The 16,331-nt window shown below is 38.3% G+C and overlaps 1 long non-coding RNA gene across 1 annotated transcript; it reads right to left on the bottom strand.

The window, feature by feature from the left end:
• Window positions 1-9,005: 9,005 nt before the first annotated feature.
• LOC133818040 (uncharacterized) lies at window positions 9,006-10,826 on the bottom strand. The gene is made up of 4 exons (XR_009885789.1): window positions 10,561-10,826; window positions 10,426-10,468; window positions 10,223-10,276; window positions 9,006-9,665 (listed from the first exon to the last, which is right to left on the bottom strand). It is a non-coding gene; the product is annotated as an uncharacterized LOC133818040 (long non-coding RNA).
• Window positions 10,827-16,331: the final 5,505 nt, after the last annotated feature.

Genomic DNA, 16,331 nt, shown 5'->3' with positions numbered 1-16,331 from the left:
ATGCGAGGCCTCCATCTCCAGCTCAGCGTCGCAGGAGTCCACAATCGGGAACTGAGGCCAACAATGAGGCCTCGAGCTCGGGCTCGGATGAGAGAGGTACAGTCATCCTTAGCTCAGATTTGTGGTCTCCCTCACTACTAAAACATAAACTTGATAGATTAATATTGTGTGAGGATGATAGGAACCATTTCTATGTATGGTCTTGGGTAGATGAGAGGGTACATAGGTTTGATAGTTGGTTCGGGAAATACGACACCATTTATAGCCTGAACGAAGTATGGGACGGAGTAGCCGTTCAATATGGGACTAACGACTATAGGGACCTTTCGAGGTTGACTTCCACCTATAGGGAAGGCACTCCCCCCACCTCTTCTGAAGATGGGGGAATTTTGTGGTCACCGAGCACAGGCTCGGGGGAGACTTCCAGTTAGGTTTCTCTCCACTTGTATTTTCAGTCCATGTATGTCTGCATCATGCCAACTTGTTTTGTTTTAGGCTATCTCATAATGTAATGTGAATGTGCAGGTGAGATGGACTCTGACCTTGACAATGTACTGGCCAGCGGAGGAGCTCAAAGGAGTAAACGCCCGAGGGGGTCGCGGAAAACAGATCGGCCTACTAAGGTCCTTAAGAAGACCGAGAAGATGCCTCCTCCCCCAACTCCGGTTGCTCCAAACCCTATTTTGAGTCCACCTGCTCAGGCTGAGATGTCCTCTTTGATCTTACCTCCTGCTCCTCCTGTAATCGAGGTCCATTCCACACTTGGCCCACCTTCGAAGAAACCCTTAGCCTCAAGAACACAGTTGCTTTCTGTTTCTACTCACGTCGATGAGTATGTGATTGACAACGCAGCTGGACCCCATGGAGCTACGCTAGGCTCGGATGTTCTATCTAGGGTGGGCCAGAGTTTTGGTAGCTTTGACGCCTCTCACTGGCAGATTTTGAACAATGCTCGAGATTGCAATATTCTTTACGAGAAGAGCATCGAGCTTACTGCTATGGTAACTTTTCTTCTCTTGCTTCTAGCTATATCTATACTTGGTTCATATGCTGATTTGATTTCTTCGTATGCCAGGCTCTTGCTGTCTCTGCTAAACTTAATTACAGGTTGAACCACGAGGTCCACACGAGTATGTCTTTTGCTCAGGAGGCAAAGGATCTCCAACTCAAACTGAGTGACGAGCTTAAGGTCACAAAGGCAAAGGTGGAGGAAGGAGCTGAGGAGCTAAAGGCCAAGACATCCGAGCTTGAAAAGCTGAATGCGCGGCTCGTGGAGCTAAAGAAGGAGAATGCTCAGGCCAAGGAGATCAATACCAAGCTCGAAGAAGAGAAGGCTGCCACTTTCGAGATCATTGAGGGTGAAAAGACTCATCTTCTTGAAGAGTTTAAGGAGAAGAAGGACCGGGCAGTCGACATGGCCATGTACAGAATCTGGGCCAACAATGTCGACCTCGACACCAGCTTCTTAAGCCCTCTTGAAGCAAAGTTCGTGGCTAAATGGCAAGCTCGGCTTGATGAGGAGGAGACTGCTCGGGATGAGGCAGAGGGAGCCAGAGGTGATGCCGATGCTGAGAAGGCCCAGGAGAACGCTCATTCTTCTTAAATCTTGCCTCGGGGCTGCGTCCCTTTGAATTTCTTGTAACAGTTTTTTATGATTGATTTTTGTTTTTTATGCCCTCGGGGCCAAGACAATTTTATAGCTCGTGAAAGAGCTTTTGAGATATCATTTTTTGACTTTATTATAATACATTTGCTTTACATTTCTTGGGTTGAAATATTTTGCGCATTTTATATTAAAGTGTCATATATGCTTGTTTATTCATACAAACATAGTTTGGATTTAAGCTCGAGGTTCAATGCATTCATGAACAGTTTGCTCGAAATATCCGTTTTCGATCTCGTTATTTTATCAAGGTCGGCGATTACTTTTACCATGCACCCAAAAGTACTTATATGGTGTGTAATGCAAATGGTTTAGTTATATCTTACTTTTTTAGTTACTTTTTCTCGTCCTCGGGTAGCTCCCCGAGGTTATGAGATCGAAACTATCGTTTTGCAAGATACTCCAGCCTTGATACGACTTAATGCGAAGTGGATTTATGCTCCAACTTATTGTTTATTAGTTTTAGCTGGTTTGTTCCAAACCTATTAAGGTCGTGCTTGGTTTGTAATCCATACACTTATATTATTCATCTGGTTTGCATATTTGGTTATATCCAAACATTTTTCACTCTTGATAATTTGGTTATGTCCAAACACTTGTATGTTTTCTATAGTTTGGTTATATCCAAACTATCTTAGCTCGCGCATTTGGTTATATCCAAACACTTGTATATTTTTGATAGTTTGATTATATCCAAACTATCTTACCTCGCGCATTTGGTTATAACCAAACACTTGTATATTTTTCGTATATGCTATTTTATTTTTTCAAGCCAATGGTATATGTACCACTAATGCCCCCTTAATATTCTATGATTGTGATAATAGGTTATTCAATTAAGAGAGATTGCAAAAAATACAGCATATTAAAATGAAATCAAACTTTATTCGAATAATCCAAAAATAGAAAAATAGTACAGACAAACAAGCATGGTTATAGGCGACATCCTTCCTATACTATTGATAGTAAGGTTGTAGGTGTTTGCCATTCCATGCTCGTGGGACCAAACTTCCATTCAATCTTGCCAAATTATTTACGCTGGGTCGGATGACTGATTCTATCTGATAAGGTCCTTCCTAATTTGGTCCGAGTACACCAGCTATTGGATCCCGTGTTGCCAAGAATACACGCCTCAGCACCAAATCTCCTACGCGGAATTTTCTATTTCGAACTCTTTTGTTGAAGTACTGGGTAGCTCGCTGTTGGTATGCAAAAAAATTTTAATTGAGCTTCGTTCCTTCTTTCTTCGATCAGGTCCAGAGTTTCTTCGAGCTTAGAATGGTTCGAGGTTTGGTCATAAGCGAGGGTTCGAATTGTGGTAATTTTGACCCCGATTGGCAACATAGCCTCGCAACCATATGCCAGAGAAAATGGGGTATGTCCTGTTGATGTACAGGCAGTGGTTCTATATGCCCATAGAACTTGGGGCAATTCTTCGAGCCATCTTCCTTTAGCTTCTTCCAACTTTTTCTTTAGCAAACTCTTTAGGGTCTTATTTACAGCTTCGACCTGGCCATTCGCCTGGGATTGGCCACCGATGAAAAGCTCTTTATTATCCCATTTTTTTTGCAAAAGTTGGTAAATAGATCGTTGCCGAATTGAGTACCGTTATCATACACAATCTTCCTTGGCATCCCATGTCGGCATATGATGTTTTTCACTATGAAGTCAAGGAATTTCTTCGAGGTTATTGCTGCCAAAGGTTCGGCTTCAGTCCACTTCGTGAAGTAATCTACGGCGACTACTGCGTATTTTACTTCGCCCTTGCCAGTCGGCAGTGAGCCTATGAGGTCAATTCCCCAGACTGCAAATGGCCACGGGGAGGTCATCATAGTTAGCATGGAGGGTGGAGCTCGAGGAATTGTGGTGAACCGCTGGCACTTATCACGCCTCTTGACGTAGTCGAACAAATCTGTTTTAATGGTAGGCCAGAAGTACCCCTGTCGTATGATCTTCTTGGATAGGCTATGCCCCCCAGTATGGTCTCCACATAACCCTTTGTGAATTTCCTCTAAGATTTTCTTAGCTTCTGGTGGGGACACACATCGGAGTAGGGACATGGAATATCCTCTTCTATACAGCTTTCCATCAATAATGGTATACCTTGGGATCTGATACATTAGTTTTCGGGCCGTGGTCCGTTCTTCTGGGAGAATGTCGGTCTCAAGGTATTCAACTATCAGAGTCATCCAGGTTGGCTTGGAGTTGATCATGCAAACATCCTCCTGCTCAGGCTTGTGAATGCTGGGTGTCGCAAGATGTTCGATTGGTACGACATTCAGCTCGTCAGTCTCGGTGGAGGTCGCAAGCCTGGCTAAGGCGTCCGCATTTGAGTTTTGCTCTCGGGGGACCTGTTCTATCGCATAGAACTCGAAATGCCCAGTGCTAATTTTGCCTTTTCTAAATATGCTGCCATTCTCGTACCACGAGCCTGGTATTCTCCTAAAATTTGATTAACCACCAACTGGGAGTCACTGTAGCAATGCATCACTTTGGCTTTGAGTTCCTTGGCTATACGGAGTCCTGCTAGTAGAGCCTCATATTCGACTTCGTTATTCTACGCATCGAAGTCAAATCTCAAGGCATAATGAAATCAGCTTCCTGCTGGGGTGATCAAAATTACTCCTGCTCCTGATCCATTTTCATTAGAAGACTCGTCAACATAAAGTTTCCACAACTCACGGGCCAGGGATATAACTTTGTCGTTGGCCACGCCAGTGCACTCCACTATGAAGTCTGCCAAGGCCTGTCCTTTTATGGTCGTCCTTGGATGATAAGTGATCTCAAACTGTCCGAGTTCAACGACCCATTTGAGTAGTCGACCTGAGGCTTCTGGCTTGGACAGGACTTGTCTTAGTGGTTGATCGGTAAGTACATGGATGGGGTGCACCTGAAAATAGGGTCGAAGCTTTCAAAATGAGTGAATTAGGCTGAGAGCTAACTTCGCCATTAAGGGATATCTCGATTCTTCCCGCAGTAACCTTTTACTGACATAATATACGTGTCTTTGCACCTTTTCTTCTTCCCGCACGAGTATCGCGCTTATGGCGTGCTCGATCGCAGCAAGGTACAGGTACAAAACTTCTCCCGTAATGGGTTTTGACAATATGGGGGGTTATGCGAGGTGTTTCTTGAGCTTTTGAAAGGCCAACTCGCATTCCTCCGTCCATTCAAATTTCTTGCCTCCCCTCAAAAGGTTGAAAAATGGAAGACAACGGTCTGTAGATTTCGAGATAAACCTACTTAACGCCGCCATCCTACCAGTCAAACTTTGGACATCCTTATGCTTCTAAGGTGAGGGCATATCAATCAAAGCATGGATTTTTTCTCGATTAGCTTCTATTCCTCGAGCATTTACAATGAATCCCAGGAATTTTCCTGAAGATACTCCGAAGGAGCACTTCTAAGGGTTGAGTTTCATGTTATATCTCTGTAACACGGCGAAGCATTCTTCGAGGTCATCCACATGGTTATTGTTATTGTTAAGTTGAGATTTAACTAACATATCATCAACATAAACTTCCATGTTATTACCTATTTGTTCAGAGAACATCATGTTCACGAGTCGCTGGTAAGTGGCTCCAACATTTTTGAGCCCGAATGGCATGATGTTATAACAATACAGCCTTTTGTTTGTTATGAAACTCGTATGCTCTTGGTCAGGGGCATGCATGGAAATCTGGTTATATCCAGAATAGGCATCCATGAACAACATGAGTCCATGCCCTGCTGTGGCATCCACGAGCTGGTCGATCCGAGGTAAAGGGAAGCAATCCTTAGGACAGGCCTTGTTGAGGTCCGAGTAGTCAATACAGGTCCGCCATGTCCCGTTAGGCTTCGGGACTAATACCGGGTTGGCTACCCAATCGGGGTAAAAAACATCCCTGATGAATCGGTTTGCCTTTAATCTATCTACTTCCTCTTTAAAGGCCTTCTTCCTATCGTCATCCAGTAGTCTTCACTTTTGCTGCTTCGGCGGCAAGCTTTTGTCAATATTCAACGCGTGACTCACCACATTTGTACTTATCCCTATCATGTCTGAATGTGACCATGCGAAGACATCCTGGTTCTTCTTCAAAAAAACAAATTAATTGCTATTTGGTTTCTTCGGGGAGGTTTTTCCCGACCTTTACTGTTTTCGGGGGGTCTGCTTCTTCGAGCCTGATTTCTTCGAGCTCTTCCAATGGTTCGAGATCAGCTCTTTCCTCTACTCTTAGATCGATTTCTTCATCTATCTCAAAGACTGTCCTGTCTTTATTCTGAATAACGACGAGCGCTTATGCGCTTTTCTGTTTCTTTCCTCTTATGGAAATGCTATAGAATTCCCTTTCAGCTAATTGGTCTCCCTTCAATGTCCCGATGCCACTAGAAGTCGGGAACTTGATGGCCTAGTGCCTTACAGACGAGACTGCTCCCAGCCCTACTAGGGTGGGTCTCCCGAGCAGCACGTTGTAGGCCGATAGCAAGTCCACTACTACGAACTCCATCATCTTGGTTGTTGAGACTGGGTAGTCTCCTAAGGTCACAGGGAGTTCAATGGACCCCATACAGGCAATCCCTTCTCCTGAAAAATCGTACAGTGTTGTTGCACAAGCTTTTAGGTCACGAAGCGTGAGTCCCATCTTTTCTAAGGTGGCCTTATAGAGAATGTTCACTGAGCTCCCATTATCAATAAGAACTCGGTGAACCCTCTTGTTTGCGAGCTGAAGAGTGATGACCAGTGGGTCATTGTGAGGAAACTGAACATGGCACGCATCGTTCTCAGTAAAGGTTATAGGCTGAGATTCAACCTTTTGGTACTTTAGAGCTCTGGGTTCAGGTTCATTAGGGGACCCATCCCCAGTTTTCAGCTCGTTCACATATTGCTTTTGGGCGTTCTTGCCCAATCCTTCGAGGTGAGGCCCGCCCGAGATGGTTACCACATATTCTCCATCAATCGGATGGGGTCTCTCTTCTTCCCTAGCCAGGGAATTGCTGTTTTGGGCAGGCGACAGTGCAGCTGTCCTCTGGGTGGTAGAAGCCTGATTGTTGTTCTAGATCCTGACATACTGCCTGAAGTATCCTCTTGAGATCAGACCTTCGATCTCGTCCTTCAGTTTCCTGCACTCATCAGTAGTGTGCCCAGTATCTCTGTGAAATCGACAGTTTTTACTAGAGTCTCTCTTGGACTTTTGGTTTCTCATGGGGTCTGGACGCCTGAAAGGGACCTGGTTTTCATTAGCCAGGTAAATATTCTCCCGAGACTTGTTGAGCTCGGTGTACACCTTGTACACGGAGAAATACCTTTCCCCTTTCTTCTTCTTTCCCCCTTCCGCCTCGGGGTTATTTCCTTCATTCTTCTTTCTTTTGGAAGGGTTTTCTGCAGGGGGTTTCGAGGCTGATGGGTCCGCCGAGGTTGAGGCACAGTTTACGTTTGTCGTTGTAGTTATGGACTAAGAGGTCATATTCAGTGTCGACCTCGCCTCTTCTACATTGACAAACCTCTGAGCTCATCTATTAAACTCGGTTATGGACCTCACAGGCTTCCTCTGCATATCTTCCCAGAGGGGACTTCCCATAATTACCCCAGCTTGGACGTCCATTAAATGACTGCTGTCGTCTACATCACGAGCTCGGGCAACTTCTAGATTAAATCTTGTAAATAGCTTTTCAGTGTTTCATTTGGTTGTTGCCGAACATTGGTCAAGGACGATGCCTCGGGCCTTATCCCGATCATGGATCTAAATTGCTTCTTGAAATCCCTTGAGAGCTGATCCCAAGAAGTGATTGAATGCCTCTTATATTTTTGAACCAGCTTTTTGCTGGTCCTGTAAGCGATGATGGGAACAATATGCATCTGAGCTCGTAACCCACATTACTTTCCCTCATAATAGTGTTGAATGTACTTAAGTGACTGTATGGGTCAGATTTCCCTTCAAAAGGTGGGACATGAGGAATCTGAAACCCCTGAGGAAATGGAGTGTTGGAAATGTGGGGAGCAAATGGTTCGAGCTCCTCATCAGAATCTTCGGCCCGATTCCGGCCTCGCTCATTCTGTAAGAGCCTAAATGCTCTTTCCAGTTGATCAATTCTTTCCTGAAATGGATCCACAGGGTGTCTCGCTTGAAATTGGCTATCGTTGATCACAATTCCAGGCTCACGCCTTTGCATGGGATCCTGGCGTCCATTTAGGCGATCTCTCAGGTTTGGGTTCGAGGGATTACCACTACCCCGATTTTGATTCAGGTGTTCCCGCAGGTCAGGGTGGTTCCTTTGGTTCCCAGTATTTCTACATCCTTGATCATACATACTGACTGATCTGGTGTCTCCTAAGTCGTCACTGGCGAGGCTCGTTGCATAATTGTTTCGAGATGGATTCCTTACAGGCTGCCTCATCTCTGTAGTGCGAGACCGAGACATTTGGCTTCTCGTAGGCTGGGCGCCTCTCAGTTCTCTAGTAGTTTCTCCATTCCCCTGCTTCTGTCCAGCTCTCCTTTCCCTATCACCCTGAGTCGGTTGTGTGTTTCTCCGAGGCGGTGAGGGATATCTTATTGGAGATGGAGGGAACCATATGGGTGATGGTGGTTGCCACTCATTTCAGGGTTTGGATGGTCCCGCGTTCGCCTGTGCCGGCTCGGTAACATTCTGTGTGTTACCAGAATTTTGAGTCCGAGCCTCTGCAGGGGCTCGGTTATTCCAAGTTTCAGCTGGTAACTCAGCAATTGAGTTAACCAGAGCTCTAGTCCGGGTGTTTCTTCGGGGCCTCGAAGGGGCAGGTTGTTCTGCCGGTGGCAGAGGTTGCTCCGTTCTTCTTGTGGCGGCATTTTTGCGAGGTCGCCCACGAGGTCTATGTGGAGGAACAAGAACGTCTCGTGGAGGGGGGACCTGGGCCTTAGACGGAGGTTGAGGCTGAGCCGCCTGTGCCTCCTCAGCCAATCTAGCTAATTCTTCATTACACTTCTTGACCTCAGCCAAATGTTTTCTTAACTGACGATTTTCGAGTTCCACAATGGGAACATATCACTCAAGATTATAGTACATGTCCTCGTCGTCCCTGGGGGCTGGTGGTGCCGGAGGTCCTCGAGAATCGGAGGACTCATTTCTCTCTTCTGGTTCTGGATTTGTCATCGGCTATTTCCCAGGGCGTCGTGGATAGTTTTCTTCAGGAATATTCGGATCATTTGCGGCCATAGCTAATCAGGGATTATACTGCTTAAGGCGCTCAATGAAAGCACCAAACTGTTGACGCCGTTTTTCGCCAACTTAAAATGTCGAGCAATTAAACAATAAGAACTATGGTGCAAATGAATAGTATGGTGGAACAACAAGGGTTTTACGTGGTTCAGTAGTTAAATCTGCCTAGTCCACGACTCTATTTTATTAGAACTTGGAGTTTTCTCTCTAGATAGCAAAAGATCCGTCCTCTTTTAAGTGTTCATGACCTCTCTATTTATAGAGAGTTTCCAGAGTTCATTCCCACATACTTCGAGAAGATACTCATTCTTATTAATTGAAATAATGATATTAAATGTTGTAACTCCTATATACAAGGAAACGTCCCATGAAGACCAGGAAAACGGATAACATACTTGTTAATATCCCTTTAATGTCGGGACGTTACAACAATAAATATCTTTAAATGTACAAAACGTGTTACATCAGATGATTCATCAAATCTCCAAGATCAGCAATCAGCATCGCATCAGTCAAGGTTTATAGATAGGTTATGAACTGACCGTCCTACTCCAAGACCTGTTCGGGGCAGATAAATACCGTCGAGGCTGTCATATTTCGAGCTTGCACTCTTTATACTCGGGCTACTCGATCCGAAGACACACGATATCAGATGTATCCCGGTGCTATGTTCTTTCGAGCTCAGAAAGAATCCCGAGGCTACATGTCTTTGAGGTTGCCGTCTTGCTTCGAGGGTTTTATAGGTGTACCATGAACACGCATTTTTATATATCTCGAGCTCACACTCGACGAGTCCAGCCTTCAAGGTGATAATTTATTGTCTCAAAATCTTCGTGTAACACATGCAAACTTGTTAAGTGATGCAATTGGAAATAAAATTTATACACTATCAAAATAATATATGATAGGTATAGATTGAAAAAAGAAAAAGAAAAAGCACAAAATCCAAAATACATTAAAAACATATGCACACTCATTCAATGATAAAATGTTCAAATAAGAAAAGGCAAATCCCAATAATTACAGTTCATCATGTTAGAGTGTGGCCAAAATAATATAGAAATGATCAGCTATACATTAACATATATATGTTATAATTAATCAAATATTAGGAAAATTAATGAAAATAAATTTGTTGAAAATATATGTATACCAAAAGGACTCTTCTTGCGGCAAGTGCTAAAATATCTGCACAAGAGACAGTGTTACTGCAAACTTTCTCTCATTATATATATATATATATATATATAAATACACATATAAAAATACTTCAACAAGTGCATCTATGAGCGGTACCACACAACCAGAGGCAGAAAAAAAAAACTTTCAGATTTCATTGAAAAAAATAAACTTAATATATATATATATATAAATATATTATGTTACCTGTGAGAAAAAGAGAAGAGCCACAGAGATAGAGATTTAGCTTAGAATCGGTCACTGACAAAAATAGCAAAATCAAAACAAGATAAAAAATACAGTAATAGCAGAGAGAAAAAAAATGAAAATAGCAAAAAAAAAAAAAAATACAAAGTAAGAATAGAGAAAGTACGGAAAAATCAAAAGAAAAAAAACTATAATAAACTTACCTAAGGACCGATCTGAGAGAGATATCTTTGAGTGCGAAAGAAACTATGTAAGAGAGAGAAATGACATGGGTTTTAAAAAAATAAGTAGAAAGAAGAAAACAGAAAGAAAAAAAAATGATAGGATCTCTTACTTACCTGGAGGAGAGAGTGAGATCTAAGGGAGAGGTTGAGTGGAAGCTTGCATTGAGGGAGTTAGAGGGAGAGAGGAGGCGAGGGGGAAAAACCTTAGAGGGAGAGAGAGAGAGGTGCGACACTGAAGGAGAAAATTGAGAGCGCAAGAGGCGGTGAGGGTTTTATTTTAGGGGTTTGTATTTAAAAAACGGCAAAAAAAAAAAAAATTGATTCCAGGCGAGCATAGTTGGCGTGTATATAAAAATGGAATTAGCGACGATATTTTGATGTAGTCGCTAAAAGACAACTTTTTTGTACTATCACACTCAAATAAATTATATATATATATATATGTATTGTTTAAATAAATTAATATATTTTAAAATTCCAATAATCTAAAAAAAATTAGAGCATCTTTAATAATATATATTTATAATTACATGGTAGGTCTGTTCCCACACAACCGACCTACCATGTCACATGAGAAGTCATTTCCCTCACAACCGACTTACCATGTTATTTAAAAACATTATTAAAAAGATACTCTAAATTGTTTTATAAGTTTTTTATTTTAAATTACAAATACTATTAAATAAAAATATTTTCTTATTTATAAAAATTATATTAAAATTTATATTTATTAATAATTTATTTATTTATATTTCAAAAATTATAATATATATAATGTTAATAAGTATATTATTTTAATACTGATTTTATACCCAGCTAAATTATGCATATGTATTGTTTAAATAAATTAATATATGTTAAAATTCTAATAATCTAAAAACAAATATTTAATAATATATTTATATAATGACATGGTAGGTCTGTTTCCACACAACCGACCTACCATGTCACATGAGAAGTCATTTCTTGCATAACTGACCTATCATGTCATTTAAAAAATTATTAAAGAGATACTCTAAATTATTTTATAAATTTTTTTTATTATAAATTATAAATATTATTAAATTAAAATATTTTCTTGTTTATAAAAAAGAAATAAATTTTTGTAATTACAAATAATTTATTAATTTATTTATCTTTCAAAAATTATAATATATGTAATGTTAATAAGTATATATTTTTTATACTTATTTCATACCCAAATAAATTAATATATTTTCAAATTTTAATAATATAAAACAAATTAGAGTATTATTAATAATGTATTTTTATAATGATATGGTAGGTCGGTTCTACATAACCGACCTACCATGTCAAATGAGAAATCATTTCCCTCACAACCGACCTACCATGTTATTTAAAATAATTATTAAAAAGATACTTTACATTGTTTTATAAGTTTTTTATTTTAAATTACAAATACTATTAAATAAAAATATTTTCTTATTTATAAAAATTATATTAAAATTTATAATTATTAATAATTTATTTATTTATTCATTTATTTATATTTAAAAAATTATAATATATATAATATTAATAAGTATATTTTTTTAATACTGATTTCATACCCAGATAAATTATGTATATGTATTGTTTAAATAAATTAATATATGTTAAAATTTTAATAATCTAAAAACATATCTTTAATAATATATTTTTATAATGACATGGTAGGTCTGTTCCCACACAACCGACCTATCATGTCACATGAGAAGTCATTTCACACACAACCGACCTACCATGTCACAAGAGAAGTCATTTCCCACACAACTGACTTATCATGTCATTTAAAAAATCATTAAAGAGATACTTTAAATTATTTTATAAATTTTTTTATTATAAATTATAAATATTATTAAATTAAAATATTTTCTTGTTTATAAAAATGAAATAAAATTTTTTAATTACAAATAATTTTTTTATCTTTCAAAAATTATAATATATGTAAAATTAATAAGTATATATTTTTTATACTTATTTCTGTTACACCCAGATTTCGAGCCATAAGAATTGTGACCTCGAAAGCTGGATTCGTAATGAATGGACTCGTAATGTTTGGAACATTTTCGAAGTCTAGGCATCGAGCCTGCGAAGCAGAGACGACTTCGAAGATGGTAGCCTCGAGATCCTCACAAGCTTGAAAGACAGACCCCGAAGTGCGTCTGTTCTCAGGATGGCCTCGGATCAAGGTTCCGAGCCTGACACACGTATGAGCTCGAAGTCATGTGATCTCGGGAAGATGCTATAGCTCGAAAGTCAATAAGAGACCTGGGTGAATAGGGCCTTGGTGATATAAGATAATAACTTTGAATATCTTAGTGAATCATCAATGAGAGACGCGGTCTACATTGATTGCTATAAATCCCCTATAATCAAGGGATATTAATTGTTCAGTTATACGCCCCTTGATCTTCAGGGGACGTTTCCTTGTATGTAGGATTGCATGCTTTGAATGCCATTAATTTTTTTTTTGCATAAACAGAATAACTTCCCGAAATATGTGGGATAGTATTCTGAAATCCTCTCTATAAATAGAGAGGTCATGCACCATTGTAAAGGACGAAAATTTTTGTGATCTTGAGAGAAAACTTTGGGGAATTCATCCTTGAAGAATTTTCAGAGATCATCTTAAGTTTAATAACAAGGACTCGTGGACTAGGCAGAGTTAATTGCTGAACCACGTAAAAAATCTCATTTGTGTTATCATATATTAGTTGGCCATAACTGATTATTGTTTTCATGCTCTTATTTCACTGTTGACAAAAAACGGCATCAACAATTTCATACCCAAATAAATTATATATATGTATTGTTTAAATAAATTAATATATTTTAAAATTTAAAAAATATAAAACAAATTAGAGTATCTTTAATAATGTATTTTTATAATGACATGGTAAGTCGGTTCTACACAACTGACCTACCATGTCATATGAGAAGTCATTTCTCACACAACCGACCTACCATGTCATCTAAAAAATTATTAAGGAGATACTCTAAATTATTTTATAAAGTTTTTGTAATGTAAATCATAAATACTATTAAATTAAAATATTTTCTTGTTTATAAAAAATTAAATTAATTTGTTTTAATTACAAATAATTTATTTATATTTAAAAAATTATAATATATGCAATATTAATAAGTATATTGTTTTACACTTATTTCATACAATTCAAATAATATAAAATTTATATTTGTTAATATTACATTTATAATTATATTTTATAAATAAAAAATATTTTAATTTAATAGTATTTACAATTTAAAATAAATAAATAAAAATTTGATAAAAGTGTAGTGTCTTAAATAATTTTTTAAAAGATATGTTAGTTCGATTCTGTGTCATTACACAAATATATTGTTAAGGATACTCTAATTAAAATTTTAAAATATATTAATTTAATTTAATTCATTTATTTATTTATACTTCAAAACATTATAATGTAATATTAATAAATATAAATTTCTTACAATCATTTCATACACTAATAGCTTACATATATATATATATTTATAGTTTAAATAAATTAATATATTTTAAAATTCTTATAATGAGACATAATAAGTCGGTTCACATAGTAGCGACCTACCATGTCAGCAAGGTAGGACATGGTAGGCCTTGCTGACATGGTAGGTCGGTCCACACAGAACTGACCTACCATGACAACATGGTAGGTCGGTGATATCGCCCAATAAACTCCTAAGCGATCACAGTAGTAATCGGGCTATGTCGTATCCACAGAGAGGCAAACACAACTAAAGATTAGATTAGTAAATAAAAGATAAAAATCAAGTAGAATTGAAGATATGGATTTTGTGAAATTAAGATTATAGAATAGGGAAAATGATCAGATAAAGAGCCTGGCAAGGTAGAAATGTAGTGCTATAAAACCTATCTAATATTGATATTAATTCAAAACACAGTTGCAATTCTACACCATTAATTGCAACTGGAAGATGTATATGTTAAAAACACAAATTAAATAATCTAGATTAAATTGAATCTAACTCCTAATTTCATAGCATATCATAATATATATCCAAGAGCGACAAAATACCACTGGCAGAATGCAGTAAAAGACATATAACATAACAAATATACTAAAATAAATTAACAATCTAAGTTACATAAGAAAATCATGATTGAACTTATGTAAAAGATGCTAAATAATTTTAGAAAAGAAATTAGAAGATGAGAAAAAAAATAATTAATGAGATATGGAAATGAAGAATAAGAAGAATCAATATCACTATTGAGAATAAGAAGTACAAAAACTACACTCTAACCTCACCAATATTTCTAAAATAGTTCAGTCATTTTTGTCACCTAAAACAAGTAAAACTAAACTAGAAACAAGAAAAGAAACAAAATAACAAAGTGTATTTTTCCTACTCTACAATATGATAATTTCTATTTATAGAGAAAATAGGACCCAAAACGTGTAAAATCGTGTACAAAATAGTGGGGGAAATGACTGCATAATTGGAGCAAAGTGGGACAAGTGGGAGACAAATTGCAGGCAAGTGGGACAGGTGGCAAGCCTTCGTTGGTTCGGCAGGTGTGTGCGTCAGGCGCGACAGCAGCATGGCAGGCATGGTCAGGTGCGTGGGGAGCAGAGGCTGACGGGTGGGACAGCATTAGGCTACGTGGCGCGTTCTGAGTGGCTCGGCAGGAGGTGCGTTAGGCGCTGCAGCAGCGTGGCAGGCGGCTCACGGCTTGGCTTCGGCGGCGCGGCTGGAGGCTTGGCTGGGCGAATGGCAAGCTTCCATGTGGTAGCGTGGGGGAGCAGCAGTTTGAGCTTAATTTTGGGCCATTCCATCTTCAAAAATGTCATTTTCTTCATGATTTCTTCAATTTTAATTCTTTCCTTCTTCTTTATTTTTCTTTGTGTCAAAATATATTTTATTTCTTGAAAATTAAACACAAATTAAATTAAAATTAATATTTTCAAAAATAAAATATATGACAATAAATCCATGAAAATATTATTTAAAACTTAATTAATTTTAAACTTTTAAGACTAATAAAATGATATTTTTGAGCACTAATCAGTCGGTTTTGCATGAATCGACCTATTATGTCTTCTACAAGCATGGGAGGTCAGTTCACACAGAACTGACCTACCATGTCCACATAGTAGGTCGGTTCTTGCGCAACCAACCTCCCATGCTTACCTTAGACATACATGATAGGTCAGTTCTGTGTAAACTGACTTATGAACATGTGTTAAGTCTGTTTAAGGAGAACCGACCTCTCATGTCCGATGACTGATGTCTGAATTGTAGTAGTGATTGTGTGAAGAAATTACACAATTCTGTAATGGTAGTGGATATAGATTTTGGTAAAAACTTCTGAACACCTACTACAAGTAATCATTGCATTATCACTTGACAATCATGAGACTTCAACCCAACAATGTTTGAGTCATTGTCTGTGACTTTTTTCTTCAGATTAGAACAAAAACCATCGGACAACTTTACTCATTTAAAAAATTGACAAAAATCTCGCCTATGTTCAGGAGTGAACATGTATGGAGCATGCAGGTTCATTAACCTTTTATTGGCATCCTCGTAATTCCACAATAATTTCCTATCCTCCCTATGTTCTCACAAGTGCGCAAACTAAAATTAAGTCTACCCACTTACGAAAACAAATAAGGAGACACATACTGAAATCTCTACTAACGAAACAATAAAATGAGTAATAGATCAAATTATTGGTACATAACAAATCCAAACTATCCATTCGGACACATACATTCCTAGATAGTTTGGAGAAGCATATTTAAGAGTCCTTACTGACTCAGCCTCTCTGAACGAGTCAAAGGTTTTTCGTGATTAAAAATAATTTTGAAAAAATCATCAATAGGTGATAATAT

This window comes from Humulus lupulus, chromosome 1, assembly GCF_963169125.1.
Source record: "Humulus lupulus chromosome 1, drHumLupu1.1, whole genome shotgun sequence".
In the NCBI taxonomy this organism is placed as follows: domain Eukaryota; kingdom Viridiplantae; phylum Streptophyta; class Magnoliopsida; order Rosales; family Cannabaceae; genus Humulus; species Humulus lupulus.
This window is presented reverse-complemented; position numbering and strand designations above follow the sequence as displayed.